The sequence below is a fragment of the Protopterus annectens genome, chromosome 14.part0 (assembly GCF_019279795.1).
Source record: "Protopterus annectens isolate FY-2018-M chromosome 14.part0, PAN1.0, whole genome shotgun sequence".
In the NCBI taxonomy this organism is placed as follows: Eukaryota; Metazoa; Chordata; order Ceratodontiformes; family Protopteridae; genus Protopterus; species Protopterus annectens.
Window position 1 is genome coordinate 314,664,769 of NC_056748.1, and position 17,659 is coordinate 314,682,427.

Genomic DNA, 17,659 nt, shown 5'->3' on the forward strand with positions numbered 1-17,659 from the left:
ATCAAGCACAGTCAGATCATTTAGCTTTTCAATGATTAAAATTTCACCTCAGTTTATCTGTTGTTTTGATTGCAATAGAAGTTGTTTGTGGTGGAAAATAGCAGTTTCAGAGCAAAACATGAAGTTTAAATTTACTGTGTTGTCCTAGTTACTCTCCACGGACTACAGTAGCTTCTTCAAGGTTATGTGACATGAGATGATGTGCCAATAGCTGAAAGATCTTTCTCCACTACAGGAAGCTTTATTCAATGTTATCAGAACAGAACATCTAAGAAAAAATGCAGAAATAGCTCATGTTACATGCAGGTAAGTGTGTTTTAATTTGCATTGCTCCATCCGCTGGTTTCTGACTGCAATATGCCACAGTGCTCTACACAACACACTTATCTGCTAATTATCATTGAATGTGCAGCACAACTCTGATTTTGTTTCTGTTATTTCCCTGTTTTGTATAAAACATTGGGATTTCTGGTAAATCAGTGACGATTGTAATGGCTCAGTAATGGCAGATATTAGCACTTCATGTATTTTATTAAACAGAAAACATTCACTACACAAGTATAAGGATTTCGTGGGCTTCATGCTTCTGTGTGAAGTTCTCCACTTATTGATATGCATGCACTATGCATGGTACTTAGTTCGGACTTGGTGGGCCACAGTTGCAAGAAAATGACAGCTATGATGTTCAGTATTTAAAATGATTTGTCTTGTTTTGAGCAAACTCTTGCACATTTGATAATATGTGTGTGCATATAGTCCGATAAGGAAGCAATTGCTGTTGTGCTCAATTGGCTGTTTGCACTTGATCTTTAAGCTTCTAGCGCTGAACGATACCATAATCCGCTCCATATTTCCTCCCTTGTACTGCTCACTACTTCATATACTATTGTTTTCCTCTGCCTCATATCCTGTATATCCTTGGTGCCATTTAGAATGGATGCTGTTTCAGCTGTCCTCTCACTATAAAGGTCTATTGTTTCCATACATTTTCTTAACTCAGTTTTGAGAATATTATTCCCAACCAGCCCCAGATACAAGCTGATTTTGTAATGTAGCCTCAAATCCTGCCTCATATTTCCCATTTCACTAAGTATTCCATAATCTAGTTCTTAGCAACACTCTATTAACCACTCATTAGATTATGTATTTCTCTCTTTTACTGTGATATCTACCATTCTGTAAATCTCCCGGTGTTTCTGTCTGCTGTGACACCTCTTCTACAATGGTAGCCAGATCCTTTGTTTTCACATGGAGTTAATCCATATTTCTGGTTGTTTTTAACAAATCTTGGTTTGTCGAAGAACCATGGTACAATTTTGACTCAAACTAACTCATTTCCAGCTACCACCATTTGTAAAGTAGACTCTCTCAGCATAAGTATGCCAACTTTTTAAACTTTCTATGAAAAAAACTCTTAATTCTTATTCATCTCTCCTCTTTAGCATTGAAAATTTGCTACTGTTATTTCTGCATTCTTCTTGTGTCTTTCTCTGATCTGGATCCTTCCATTCCAAGTTACTGAAACAGTTTCCTCCACTCACTTTGACTACAGTAACATTGCTAGTACTTTTAGCTTTACATCTGCCCCTTTGGAATACCCTGTTTTCATTTCAATGCCCTTCTCTTGCGAAGGCTTGCTTCAGAGTTTCCATTGCTCTGAGTTACTTTTAGATCTTTTAATTACGATGACCATCTGATTTTCTGTCCTTCTTTCCTTTTCTTTTCACACTTTTCTGCACCATTCCTGTTTCAAACATGCATCCAAGACTAATGATCCCTGCTGTAATCCCTAGCCTTGTCTTGGATGTATCACTGTTATTATACTGCCTTTCTTTAAACTACAAGTTTCCTTTAATATAATCCTTGTCCCCAGCATTTTCCATATCCGTCTGATTTTATTGTTAAACAAAATTAACCTCCTGCATAGTCCCCAGCATCTCTTCCTCCTTATAAGTCTGCTAGCTATACCACAAACCCACAGACGACATGTTACCCATTTCTTCCTTTGGCTTATACTCTCTCTCTCTTATGTATTGCTAACTTAGGTAGTAAGAAGAGACTGGATCCACCCTTCTCTTCTTTGCTATAAGGTAAAGAAAAACAGCTTTCTGTGTTTCTTATTGTACAACATCATCCCCCATGCCCTTCATCATTTTGATAACTCCTATCAGGCTTATCTGCTATCTTTTACATTTTCCATAGCATGATATACCTTAGGTTTAGTAACTACTCTCAAATCATTATTCATCTCCCCTGTTTATGACAACCTGCGAAGAGTAAATTTTCAGTATGTTTCACCTTCCCATCTGCATAATTCTTTTTATGTTAAATCCCTGATAGAACCTATCTTCCCACAGCAACAGCTAGCAGAGGTCTCTTTGAAGACTGTCGACCCCCCTCCCCACCATGTAAACTTTCTGCATACATCTTTGTATAATCAGTCTATAAGCTCCTCATCCAAACTTCTTGCATAAATCTTTATATCATTAGCATACAAGGTGATCTTCCTTCCTAAATCTTGGGAAATTTCTGATAAAAATGTACTAAATATAGATACTTCCACCAATGAAACTTTTGGCTCTCCATTTCTTACTGACTTTTCTGCAGCCATTTACACTATAATAGCCACCCTCTCTTTCTGATTGAGCAGTCAGTTTCCAGTCTACTACAGCATTTTAAGCTCTGCCTTGTACTTTATTTTTTGTGTCAGACCTCCTCTGCGTCATAGCATTTAAGGAGTTAATAAAGTAGTTAATCTAAGATTACTGCAAATGATTTTAGGACTATTAGAGATGGCTAATCCAGGAGTCTGTATTTCATAACTTCAAAGATTATCCTTGCCCTTATAAGCTGTCCTTCTTTAAATAACTGTTGCAGTATTCAGTATCATTGGGTTATCTCACTGAGTTAACCTGATGTCTGGCTGGAGTACCAAAGCCATAAACCTTCTCTTATGTGCCCAGTGTGTATGACCTAAGCTCATGGGTGTATGGGAACATAACCAGAAGTAAGAGCATAAGCTACTTAGACTATCTTGCTACCAGTCCATATGCAGGCTCTTTGATCCAGTTGATCTGCTTCCTGCATTATTTTTGTTGGCTGTTTCCATTACTTTCACTTATTCAGATAAGTTTCCTGTTGGAGAACCTTCTTTTTCTTATATTTTTCATTGAAAGGTTTGTTAATATCAGCTAAGAGAGGGAAATGTGATTGTGGTAGGCAGATACCTTATAAGAACCTCTACTTCCAGTCCTTATTTTTTTTCTAAAAGCTGAACATAATTACAGAAACTGACAGATCTGTCAATCTTTGTTCCTAAAACCTTCTTTATGTGACTTTCTTCATTAAAAACGTACTTAGAAACCCAATGTCTGAAGTGTTTTGTGCAAACCAAGATAGCAAAATCCTCAACCTCTGACATCCCACTCTCACCCAAAAAAAAAGTTCAAAAAAGGCTAGACCTGATCTGTGTGCTGGCCAGTGTGATTCGGACACACCAGCTGAGATGCAGCAGAAATCCATGGTGCAGCTGACTCCTTTTCAGGTATCTTCTACCACTACCCTGCCAGAGGCTAGTATGTGTCTGACACGTTCACTTCTGATGAGACTGTTCATACCAATATGGGGGAACCATGGGTGATCATTCTAGAAGAACTGGAGGACATTCCTGAAATCCTTGTGTAGGAAGAAATGCCAAGAATTGTGATTGAGGTCTGCCATGATTATTGAAGGATGCGTATCTGCACATCGTTATTCACCCTACCTGCAGACAATTCCTCAGAATCTCTGCCTTTCATTGCAATTTAAGCCCTTTGCTTTGTTCCTCAGTTTATCTACCACTCTCAGCATCTTCACAAAGTGCCTCACCCCAGTCGTTGCCTTTTGCTGAACACAGAATGCAAGGAATTCAAAGTTTTCCTTACCTGGATGACTTTACCCAGGCACTCACAACACCATATGTCTGTATCTGCTTCACAATTTAATTTCTGGAAAGACTGAGATTCACTCTCAATCTCTAAAAATCTTCTTAAACATCTTCGCAGGATCTATTTTTCTTGGGTTGAAGACTGGATGCCCAGCTGATGACTGCACTTCTTCCACAAGAGAAGGTATAGTCCATCTCCACTTTCCTCCAATCCCTTCTTCCCCTTCAATCTGTTACTACAAGGGAGATTCTGAGAACCCTGGAATACATGGTGGCAACCATTCCATGTTACCTTTTGCCGGTCTACACATGAGAAAGATCCAGTGGTACATGAAATCCCCATGGTGTCTGCACTGTCATCTACTGAACATCCAAATCTCACTCTTCCCCTTTATTAAGAAAGAGTTACAGAGGTTAAACTAAATTCCACCCACTCCCAAACAGGAGTTCTAAGCAGATGCATTACACCTGTCTTGGGGATAGACTCTTCATCAGTTTAGGGCCAGTGGTTCCCCACATAGATGAGAGAACACATCAGTGCTAAAAAAATTATGGCTCTTATTCAAGATCTTCAGATGTTTTTTCACCTTTGTAACCCAGGCCCTCTTTGGATTTTCACAGAGAACACCACAGTGATGTGGAATATCAACAAACGGAGGGGGCCATGTCTTACCAGTCATACAGGCTAGCTCTTCTGGCATGGTTTTAAGCTATAAAGTTAAATCTGTTCTATCGGGCTGTGTACCTCCCATGAGAGGACAATGCACTTGCAGATTACTTAAGCAGGTCTGCAGAAGACCCACATGAATGACGCTAAATAAGCAAGTCTTCCTGTACAGAGTCCACAGATGGAGTATTCCTCAGCTAGATCTGTTGTTTCCACTCAAAATGGACAACTCAAGCTGTTTTGCTCCAGAACTCCTTGTTTCCAGGCCTACAGGATGAATGCCATGTCATTCACCTGAGGGGTCCTTTATTTATATACAAAAAGAACTCTTATTTGCAGCATATTTACAAATATTTACAAATGTGCAAATGTATAGCTATACAAATATATTTATGCATATTTCTAATTTCCTTTACAATCATACTGCATTTTCATCCCTATTTGACCCCCACTCCTTTTTCCATAACTACCATTGTTGCTAAACTCCATTTACCACTAAATATAATTTCATTTATTCTTTCATTCCATATTTATTACTTATCTATTCTTTTAACATATTCTTTACTTCTACACTTATAATATCAATATTTAATCATATCTATGTTTTTGTGAAGATATAGAAAAGTGGAAAAAACAATCTTCATTACATAGTTTTCCCCTTAACTGTTTTACTCTTTTACATTTCAAAAACAAATGTTCTTGACAATACAAACATATCTGGTATGTCTGTTGTACTGATGATTGCTATAGGTATAGGTTCATAGGTTGATACTAGGCTATCAGCCCTAGGGCCTGTACAAGCCTAGCCATGACAATTCCCTGGCTATTTCTTCCTAGAATATTTATTTCCCCTGGTCCCCTGTCTAGCAGGATGACTGATGTGATCCTCGGGGTGAATTTTCTATCTCCCATCCAATCATCAAGATTTCTTTTGAAAAGGGCCAAAGAGGTGTTCAGCTTGACATGTATGGGCAGTCTGTTCCAGAGTATGGGGAGTCTCTGGGTCAGGAACCTATCCCTCCAGTATATTTTATTCATTGTGATGACCAGGTTTAGATCCATGGAGCGTGCGGCTCTGAGGGACTGGGATTTCTTTAAGCATAGCATGTCCAACAGCTCTGGGTTTGACATTGCCTTGTATGTGAAGCAGAGATCGCCTCTGAGTAAGCGATATGCGACAGAGTATAGCTGGAGTTTTTTTAAATGGTCAGCATAGAGCATCTACTTTAGGCCTGTGATTCTTTTAGTGAGGTATTTCTGTGGCCTTTCCAGTTGTTGCAGATGTCTTGTGAGGAACATACCAAATGGGGCATTGTACTCTATAATGAGTGTAATGAGGGATGAGTACAGTGGGACAATGACGTACTTTTTTCTGGATGAAATGCCTTTATTGATGAGGTGTGCCACATAGAAGGATTTCCTGACTGTTGTGGTGATGTGGTTATCGAAGGTGAGACCACTGTCCACCTGTGTTCCTAAGTCCCTTATCACACTTCTGGTGTTTAGTGTACTGCCACTTATGTGGTAATTCATGGGTACATGGTTTTTCCCAAAGGGGATAACTATACATTTCTTGGCATTTAGCTTGAGACGATGTCTGTCTCATCAAATTTTCAGATGATTGCTCACTAAATGAAAGAAGATATTCTGCAGGGACTCAGGGTCTGTTGACTATTTTCTCAACTTTTATTTGTTGCCCATCAGTAGTATATAAAGTTTTTTTTTTTTTTTTGTCAAGAGCCAGAATGCTACATTTTTTTGGCATTGGAGGCAAGACCATTCAAGTCTCTTATGTAATAAGTGCTGGTTAAATACAAAAAGCTGGCGTTGTAGTTAAGGGAAATACTGTAAAGTGAGCAATCATCTGAATATTTGATGAGACAGACACTGGCATCAGTTTTGACAGGAAAAGATGCCAACAAGGAGTAAGTAGTCCAAGGACAGAGCCTTGAGGGACTCTATTGACAGGAGATACTGAAGACAGGAATCCTCATACTCATACTTACTGAGTATATGACCATGTAGTCAATTGTTAACCCAGAGCTATAGCTAGCAATTTCAGTGGTCCATTCCCTTGCCTGATCTGCAGCTATCTCAACTTTCTTTTTTAAAAAAGGTTCCTCTGGTACTTGAAAACCAAGAAACAAAAGCATCATTAGACCTTTAATCCCTATTACATGGGGGGGGGGGGGGGTAGCTCTTATTTTTTTTTTTATAAATTGTAGAAAACCAGTTGTTATATTTGTAACAAGTGGGTTCTATAGTTTATATCACACAATGCTTCAAATGCTGGTCATGCTCTAAAGACCACTCAGCAACTACTGATCTTGCCCTTAACACTTTCAACCTGGGGCATCTACCCTCTTCTTCCAACCCTAGCTACTCCTCAGTATGAACCCAAGTAATTCTGGCTTCATTTACCTGTAAATCCATGAGTATGTAACTGGTGGACCTTCATCAAGGCCTTTCACTTAACTCTGCTAAGCAGATACTAGAGAAATGATAGGAGTTGGGTACATTGATGAGACTGGGGAATTGGATGGCTACATGCTAGAAGGGCAGGACTAGGAGAGTTTAGTTCTGTGAAAAGGATGATGTCAATAATAAGGCACATGACTATGGAGTACTGCAGGAGCTGGATATGGAATCAGTTGAACTTCACTGAAGACAAACAGTACCATACCTCAACCACAAAAACTCAAGTGAAATATTAGATGGGAGACTGAAAATGGTGGAAAGAGAAGTATTTAGGAGTGTTCATCATGTCTCATGTCTGGATTGGACTATTTAGAAAAGAGTACAGGGGCAGTGGCAACAACAAATGGAAGTTTGGGGTGTATCTTTGGGGGTAGAGTCTAGAACAAGCCTGGTACTTTTCCAACTACAAATAAGAGGAGATGGGGATGCATGATATAGGTTGGTGAGATTGTGTCAGGGAGAAGTATAGGGGTCAGCCTGAATAGGATAGTAGCGGTGGAAGGAGGGTGCACAAACAAAAAATTATAAGGAATAACTATTCCCTAAATCTGAAGTAGTACTTGTCCAGTGAGAGGGTTGTGGACCCACAAATTAGACTCCTATAATGGGCATTAGAAACAGGTTCTGTGTGGGAATTCAAAACAGCATGAGACAGGTAGCAGAATTGTTTACTGATGGTTATAGGGAAGGCAGGGAATGGAAGAAAGATACTATGTGAACTAAGTCTAGATCTAATAAGTTAAATGTATCCTTTTACCATCAAGTAAACAAGACTGATGCTGGTACCTTTGGAGACTGTGGTTAGTGTCTTTGTACCAGACTGGTATGACAAGAGTGTTGTGTATTCTTGTTTGTGTATCTGAGTAACTGTTCATTGCTGTATTTATTTACATTTTTTGACAGAGGTTCATTTGTTGCTATGGGTTCACTGTTTACTAATGTGCAGGTGCTATGACAATTCTCTCTCAGATGCTTCTGGGCATTCTCTAGTCATCCATTCCTCCCATATGATCAGATCAACCACAGCAGTATTGCCTGATTTTGCAAGGTTCCAACATTCTGGTAAGGATATTGGTAGAGAATCTAGTGATGTTTCCTAGATTCATGTATATGGGTATGTAAAGAGACACAGTTGTCATAACAGTTAAGATCTTCACCTAACAGACACAAGATACATGGTTCTTGATCTTTGGTCACTGTCTGTATGGAATTTGCATCTTCTCCATTGGTGATTTGGTCTGTTTGGGGTTCCCCCCATCTCTCAAAACCATGCTGGCATGGAAGGAACTAGATTCTAACCCAACCTTCACAGCTGAACTTGAGATATATGCCAGTAGAGTACCCCAAAATACAATGGCATCATAGTCTGCAGCACAGACTTTGAGTGGAGCTTATCATGACAAGAGTTATGTAGACCGCTTTAGGCATCAACTGTTATGCACAGTATCTTCTAGATAAGGGAGTATGACTTACAGGCTGCATATAATGTCAGGGCAAACCACTCAGTGGTGTAAAAATTTAGTTTGTGTGGTTTGGTCACATCGACTAATGTCACCAAAACTGGCATGATTATTTGCTGGTGCTAAGTAAGATGAGGACCTAGTCTACTCTGACCTATGCCAAAGACCCATGCTAATAGTAGCATGCGTCTATGTGCCCCTACTGGCCAGTGAGTGCCCATCATAAAGCTCTGCAATCCTGGCTGAATAATGTTAATTGTGTGGTGATTGGCATAATGGTTAATGTGTTTACCTTATGGACACAAGGTGCAGGGTTTGATTCTCACATGTGGTAATTGGATGGGCATCAAATGGCCCACAAGGGCAGTCAGCCTAGTAGTAAGCTATGAACCTCTTAACATACTGGTTGACCAGTGTCCAGCTGCACAGCCTATGTTGAGCCAAAACTGCAAAAGATTAACTAAGCATTGCTATTCCAAATATAGGTTTATTGACAGTATGTAGCTTGGAAGTGGAAGACATGATGTTAAAGAGGAGAATGGACATCCTGTTCATCCAAGTGAAAGGTGGAAGAGCAATACAGCAAAGTCACTTGGTTTCAGGATGGACAGTCTAGAAATGGTGAGGGAATTGTGATGAGACAGTCTTCTGAAGACAGTGAAGAATGTCATCAAAGTCATTGACAAACTCATAGCAATTTGACTCCAGTGTAAAGAAAGGGTAGGATTCATAATCTCAGGCTGTATCATACAGCAAGGTTGTGATGGTAAGGAAAATAGAGCATTTAGTCAGCAGTTCCAAGTCCTACTGGATAAACTATGACAAAATGAGTTAATGGTGATAATGTGGGACCCAAATGCTCATATCAGGACACACAGCACAGGTATGAGGACTGTCTGGGTCCGCATGAGTGGGCCAACAGGAATAACGGAAGAGAGGCCATTCTAGACTTCTGTCTGGCAAAAGGCTTGATGGTGGCCAACAAATGGTTGACCAATAGAAACAGTAATGCGATCATATATAACAATGTTCAACATGCACGTCAGGTAGACTTCAGCCTAGAAAGGAAAGTGCACTAGGGCAGAAACAGAAATTGCAAAGTCATTCCCAATGAAAGTGTCAGCCCCCAACATAAACCACTAATGGCCACAATCAGCTGCAAGCAGTGATCAGAGAAGGGTCTAAGTTCAACAGAAATGTAACTGAAGATCTGAAGTTGACTAGAGCAAAGCATAGGTGTTCAAGGAAATAAATAGGACTCTAGCAACTCAGAAAGAAGAGGGAATGTGTAGTCAAAGGAAAATGGCAGCATTTCAAAACAGTATGTGTTAAGTCTATGGGCTAGGCTAAAACAGATATGTGGCTGAGCCAGGTATGGAAATAAAGTATGTTAGGAAAGCACGTGGTGGAATGCAGAAGTCCAGGAAGTTATCCAAAGAAAGGAATTGTGCAGGAAGAGGTGGGAGGTAGAAAAGACAGAACAGGCAAAGAAGACATACTGATTGGCCAACAAGAGTGTAAGAGATGTATCACAGTGACAACAAATAAGGCATCAGAGAAACTCTGCCATCTTCTGAAAAGTGACTGATAAGATGACACAAAAAATCAGGTAGTAAGGTAAATACAGAAAGATAAAAAAAGATGGTCTTCACACCATTCATAAAAGATGCCAGCAACAATCTGCTCATGGGTTCAGAGGACATCAAATGCAGATGAAAGGAGAATTTCCAGCAGCTTCTAAATGAAGAAGACCTCATAGAAGCCGTACTTCCCCATGTACAACCTACAATGATAGAGGAAGAAAAAACTACCCTAGTTGAAGTAAGAAAAGCACTTAAGAAGATTAAGTCAGGGAAATAAGCAGAATTAAATGAAGTCACAGCAGATATGATCAAGATGTTGGGTGAGGTTGAGGAGTTTGGGATGAGTTTGTATAGAAAGACTTATCCCAAATGACTGGAGAATAAGCACTCTAATGCCAGTACACACCAACTGCGGGACATTTACAGCTGTGGAAGGTATGGAGGTGTCAAACACCTATCACACTAGAGAAGATGATTGGTAAATAAATAGTGTAAAAGGTCAGAGATGAGCATTTTGAATTCATTTCACGATGCAGTACAATTGTCTCAGTGATTGCAGCGTGACAGAAGAAGATGGAAATAAAGAAGGCTCTAACTGGACATTCCTAGACTTTGAAAAAGCATATGACAAGGTCCCAAGAAATCTGAAGTGGGCAGTCCAGAGACAGTTCAAAGTCCCAGAAATATTGGTAGAATTTGAATGAGTTATGTACAAGGACACAATGAAACTAGTACAGGTAGAGTTCGGATTCACAGAGGAATCCCTAGTGGAACTGGGTATATATCAGTTAAGTTCACTGCTGTTCATACTATTGATGGATTACCTAAACAAACAGGTCAGAGGGGAGATCTACAAAGCTGGTTTGTGTAGACAATGCAGCACTACAAGCAGACTCTGAGCAAGATCTTTAGCAAATGATAGAGAACTAGAATACAAAACTAAAGAAACAAAGAATGAAATGTAATGCAAATGGACAGTTGTCATGGCAACAAATAGTGGAATCAAAAGCTGAAAACTAACATAGAAGGAAAATCCGAGAACAGGTTAACAGTTTCAAGGAATTGGGAGGGGTGGTTTCGATGAAGCGAAGTATTAATGGGGAGCTCAAAGCAGAATCAGAGGTTCTGCAGCCAACAGATGCAGTGTCAGAAGAATTTCAAAGAAGCTGAAATGTAACATGTATACAAAGCAGTAGTGCAATCATTGCTTCTGTATGGCACAGAAACCAGAACACAGAAGGCAGAGCTATTAAGCAAGCCTGAGGTGACAAAGTGCCTGAGATGGGTGGTAGGTTGCACACTGTTGAAGAGATGAAGAAATGAAGACATCAGAGCAAAAACCAAACAAGCTCCGGTTGCAGAGGAGGTGAAGAAGAACAGAATATGTGGTTTGGTCATGTGCAGGAAAGAAGAAAATTATTTGGGAGAGACAACAATGATAACCAGACAAGAGATGGACGGATTTCCTCGGGAAGACCTGTGACAAGCAGGTATGACTGTTGAAGAAAGAAGGAGTGTAGCACTGAATCTCGAGAGGTAGTTACAGTTGATGGGGCACCCCTACACCATGTAGAACAATGGGAAAAGGGGGATTGAGGAGGAGGAGGATGGGATGTAATTGAATGCCATGTTATGTGACGTGAAGTCCAAAATGTAGGCAGAAGCTGATTTACGATGACTATGTCTCAAAGGATATATTGATGGCTTGTGTGGGTCTGGGGATTTCTCTGCATAGATAGTAGGCTTTTCAAGGTCATTGTTTCATAGGTTCATGCCAAGCAACCCCCAGGCAGTCAGTTGCAAAGATCATTAGGAGCCTAGCTACTGCAATTTACTTAGTACTGTTATTCACAAAACATTGACGGATCTGTTCCAGGGTGATATTATGGTTACATAATCCAAGTGTATGACTTCATATCTTTAAAAAAAAATATATGCTAATATAAAGCCTGCCATTATAACAATGTCCTATGTTTATAAGAGCAATATTTAAAATCTGACCTAGAGTTTGGTTCTTTGTGTCACTTTGTTTGGCTTTGTCCAGAATTCTTGAGCACAGAAGTCAATAGGTTCTGAAGAAATTCTGCTGCTGAAAGAAATTGTTATGCTAAATCTTAATAAAACTACTTGTTTTTATCCTGTCAAGGATTTTTCTGTTTCTGTCATTTGTGGCGGTTTCATTTTTGATTATTGCATTTATGGTTACCCACTCAATCATCTAAACAAGATTTAAACAGAGGAAGGTATTTGCTTTGGTTTGACATGGAAAGAAAGTTTATTCCAGCTTTGTTGATCTCCCCTCTTTTTTTAAAACAAGAAACATCTTTACTGAGTTATCATTTATGACACAGGCAATCATACATTTATATACATGAAAACAAACCATATTGACATATTTTCATTTGCAGGCATTATATATCACATATAACCTTCTATACAGTATTGTAAACTGGACATTACATAGCTCATTCAATTCCTGTCTTTCCTTAAACCTCATTCCTCCTCCAAAACATTATTCTGCATGTGTTGTTCCTACAATTCCTATTTTATTCTATGTAGTTTGCGCCCACCCTTTCTTAAATACTCCACTTCCAGTTATTTTATCTTTATTATAAATGTTCACTAGTTCTTATAAGGTTGGTTTAAACTTTGATTTCCATGTTCTAGTGATTGCTTTTTTGGCAGACACAAGAATTAAAGTCAACAAGGCCTTACTCTGTCTAGGCAATTCTAATTCTGTGTTACAGCTAAAAAAAAGATTTTTTTAGTTACACCAATTTGCTCACTGAGTATTTCGGACAGAGTAGTCTACAGGGAATTTTTAAAGCCTGCCAACTTACACTCCCAAAAATATGTTCCCAGTTACCTCTTTCCATTCCATTATACTTCCAACATTTCCAATCTACTTGAGGAAAAATTCTTTGGAGTCTGCTTGGGGTGTAAATGTTGATCTCCCCTCTGATCTATTTGCTAACATAGTCCATTCTAGTGGTAAAGTCTACTTTGGGACAGGTAGCTGTCTCCCAACTGTTTATTTTACAATGAAGATTTAGGGTATTGATAGTGTTTGCAGATATATGAAAATGAAGAAGGCCTAGCATTTCTAGGTCATTTGCCTCCTTGTGGGTCAGGCAGAGATCTCCATGTAAAAGTGCAGTAATTGCATCATGTATACTAATAACCACCTGATTCTCCAACAAATGGACACGGTATATGAACAATTTAGTTATACAATGCCACTAGAGGCAAGGCTCTCACATACAAGCACCTACAATACCAAACAGGATGTCAGTAACACACACTACACCCATCTCATATAGTAAGGACCAGGCACATAGATTCATACCTCTTAAATGTAATTTTCCAAAACCACAAAAAACTCTTAGACACTGCACTCTAAAAAAAAAAAAAGTGTCCTCAGCAACTTCTATAGCACACAACAAAAACAAAACCAACCAAGACACATATTGTCACATTCTACTGCGTCTCACCTTCTAAGCCCATAAGGCATACCACCACACAACCCGATATTTTGGTAATAGGAGACTCCATTGTGAGACACAGATGTCCCACTCACCAAACTAAGTAAGGAGAGTGCTGTGGTCAGCTGTCTATCATGGGTCAGGATTCACCAAATCATGCATGCACTCATCGCAAGTACCAGTATGACCCTATCATAGTCCCTGTGGGTGTAAATGACCTGAGATATACCTCCCTGGATTATATGAAGAGAGATGTGCTTGACCTCTGAGATTGTATCCCATGCCAGTATGAACCTAGCAATGAGCACCTTTCTACCTTCTCCAGTGGTGATGCAACACTATGAACAGAAGATAATTGACTTTAATAATTGTTTTTGGTGTCACTCCAAGAGGTGTACAATACTTGTCAGCATGGGAGGATATAGTCAATATGCATAGGAACAAGCACAGGAATACTTTTTTTATTTTTATTTATTTTTATAATTATGGCATTTTTTTTCATGCAATATGACTGCTACTGCCAGCAAAAAAGGTAAAACGTACTTTGTGTGCTTGTGCGCGCGCTCGCACGCTTGTGTGTGTGTGTGTGTGTGTGTGTGTGTGTGTGTGTGTGTGTGTGTGTGTGAGTGTATATATGTGAGTATGTACATATATATATATATATATATATATATATATATATATATATATATATATATATATATTACATATATACATTTCTTTGTGTGTGTTTGTATAGTGGGGTTGATGCTGAAACTACATTTGCAGAATGTTTGATTTTTTTTGCTTCAGTTTTTGGTATGCTCCTCATAAAGTTTGTGAATCTTCTGTTAATTCAGTGAAGGCTGCAATCATTAAATAATAATGACATTCGTTTCAGTTTCAGATTTAACAGCCTTCAAAAACAGCATGCTGGTGCAAATCCTGGTAATATTCTTGCAAGTTTCTAAGTATATAAAAGCTCTAGTGGCCTCTGATTTTGATCTATTGTCTGCCATTATTTTAGGTTTCTCTTTTATTCATGATGCACGCACTCGAAACTCTCCTTAGCATGGAGAACATCGATGTTTGTGCAGTAACAGAAACCTGGTTCAAGGCTCCCGAGAGCACCCCAGCACTACCAGGTTATACCTCATACCATGCTTTTCGGCCCCAAAACTTGGGCCGAACCACAAAAGGAGGGGGAGTATCAATATTCGTCAAAGATACCCACACCTCCAGGTTGGTGGCACAGCACGAAGCATCAGGGACTATCCATGTGCAACTAACAGTGGGTAAAACTGCCTTCCAGTTTATAGCCTGCTACAGACCACCCTCCCAAACCCAGGAACCCCACTCGGCCTTCCTGAGAACACTGGAAAATATGAAGGTCTCTCCAAACACCATTATATTGGGCGACTTCAACTACCCAAACATAGACTGGGAGCATTACTCTAGCTCCAACTCCCTAGCCCAAAGGTTCCTAGAATTTACAAACTCAAATGCTATGGAACAACTTGTTACCACTCCCAAAAGAGGGGAAAACATACTGGACCTGATCATCACCAACATGGGGACTCTATGCTCCAGACCAGAAGTGTATCCCTCACTGGTAAGATCAGACCATAAACTAATCTCACTGGATATTCACATCCCGACCCCACCCCCTGCCCAGAAAACCACAGTGAAAAACTTCTCTAAAGCAAATTTCACACTCCTCAAAACCGAGGTGGAATCCTTCAAAGCCCCCGGGCCTGTGGAAAATACGGCCCAGACTGCAGAATCCTTTATAAATGCATGGATCTTGCAATCCCAAATAAAACCAAGACCCAATCCTCCAAAGGCAGACGTCCTGTCTGGTGGACTCCAGCCACAAACAAACTATACAATAGAAGGAGGAAGCTACTACATGATAGAGCAAAATCCCAAAAAGGGAAGGCATCTCTGATCAGTATTAGCAAAAAACTACAGGCACTCATAAAATCGTCTAAGGCCAGCTTCGAGAGAAAAATTGCACAGGACACTAAGGATAATCACAAGGCTTTCTTTGGTTATGTTAGGAACCTGGGTGGAAATTCCCAGATATGCTCAGAATTAGTCCAAAATGACAAAAAATACAGCAAACCCACAGACATTGCCAACATCTAGATATCTTGAATTAGATATCATTCCCAGAGGCCTTAGAGCTATAAAGTTCCCATCTGAGTCATTTAATGCTTCATGTCAAATAGACAAATCTTTTCAAACTAGATGGGAGTGTGCTGCACATCAATGTTCGAGGGAATGGATAAAAATTCAAATAGAAAGAGACAATGTTAAACTTGTCAATTTAAAGAAAGATATTAATGCAGTGTGCAATAACTTGGTTACTGTGTTAGATCACACTAGACTGGATGCCTGTTTCAGAGATATTCAAGACAAAGTTCATATTTTAGAAAAGAAAATAATTGATCAAAAGATGCATAAACTGCAAAGGGACTTGAGAGATTTTGATAAAGGCAATGTGTATTTTTTTCGTAATAATCAACGTACCCGCCTTGTGGCTCAAACATCCAATCAAAATCCAGATAACAGAGATAGACTGGCGAGTACCTCTAGCGTTAATACACCTAATCAAACTTCAGATAGATGTCTCAATGACGTAGAGACCAACGAATTTCCAGGTCTGCCGTCTCCAGCGAATCGCCAGTTTTTTCCAGATCATTTTCGGAACCCAGGTTACGCACAATCACGCAAAAGAGGGTTTGGCGAACAGGAATACTACAGAAATGGGCCTCAGCGCCCTTGGAGAGACAATAAACGAACCAGATGGTATTGAACTTTGTTTGTTAACAAATAATGTGGTTAACCTATCTGGTTTTGACATTTCTGAACATTTCTTATCAGTTCTAAATTGTGGTCTTAAATTTGTACCCACGGTGCTTCCGAAACTGTATGAATATAAAATTGAGCTGTATAGTTTTATTAGGAAGCTTCATATGTGGTACTATTTTAATGTTTTAGTGCCTAAGAATGACATTGTGCATGGTTCAAGTTCCGAGTATTCTATTTCAGACTCAGATGAGTCGTTTGTTTCGTGTGATAGTGAAGTTTATGAACAGAGGTATATTGATACCTCGGGTGTTAAGGTGAACAGCACCTTTATGCCTCCGTTTAGTCATGAAGGCATTAAGAAACTACACGCGATGTTAGAATTTGAATTAGAATATTATTTAAATCATTTTGATAAGAATGAAGTTGAATACAATTTATCTAAATTAGAATGGCTGGAATTGAAGAATTTTTCACAACAGACAGAACTAGTTATAAAGCCATCTGACAAGGGGAACAAAATAATAATCATGCATAATAGTCAATATTTTAAAATGTGTTGGGATTTATTGAGTGACTCAACAGTTTATAGTATAGTTCATCAGGATGCCATTGAACAAGCTAAAGTTAAATATATTAATTTAATTCACAAAGGTCTTCGCCTAGGATTTTGGTTAGACAAAGATGTGAAAGGGAAATTTAGCCTAAGGGATACTGGACCAGCATATTTTTATTGCCTTCCTAAAATACACAAAGACCCAGAAAATCCACCAGGCAGACCTATAGTGTCTGCCAGGAAATATTTTTTGCACAATTTAGGTGTAGTGTTGCATAAAGTGTTGCTAAAGGAAGCAGTTTGTCTTCCTTCTTATATTAAAGACTCTTTTGACTTTTTGGACAAAATAAAGTCAATTACGTGGAATAAAAATATGTTTTGGGTCACGTTAGATGTTGAGTCTTTATACAAACATTCAACATAAATACGGCCTAGAGGTGTTGTATAAGATTATGGGAGATAAGCCATTAACTCACTATGTGCTTGATTTGACACAATTTTGTTTAGAAAACAATTACTTTTGTTTTGACAATTTGATTTTTCAACAGAAGCAGGGAACAGCAATGGGTGCTCCCTTTGCACCTATGTATGCAAATATTTTCATGGGCCTTGTAGAAAGGGAATGTATCTATAATAATGAATTTGTACAAAAATATGTTAAATTGTATTATAGATTTATTGATGACTTAATATTTTTATGTGAAGGAGGTAAGAATTA

General features: G+C 39.0%; 1 protein-coding gene across 1 annotated transcript in view; it reads right to left on the bottom strand.

Moving 5' to 3' along the window:
- Positions 1–17,659, bottom strand: part of LOC122788658 (deleted in malignant brain tumors 1 protein-like) — a 1,289,564-nt gene that overhangs the window by 602,712 nt on the left and 669,193 nt on the right. The window lies entirely within an intron of this gene.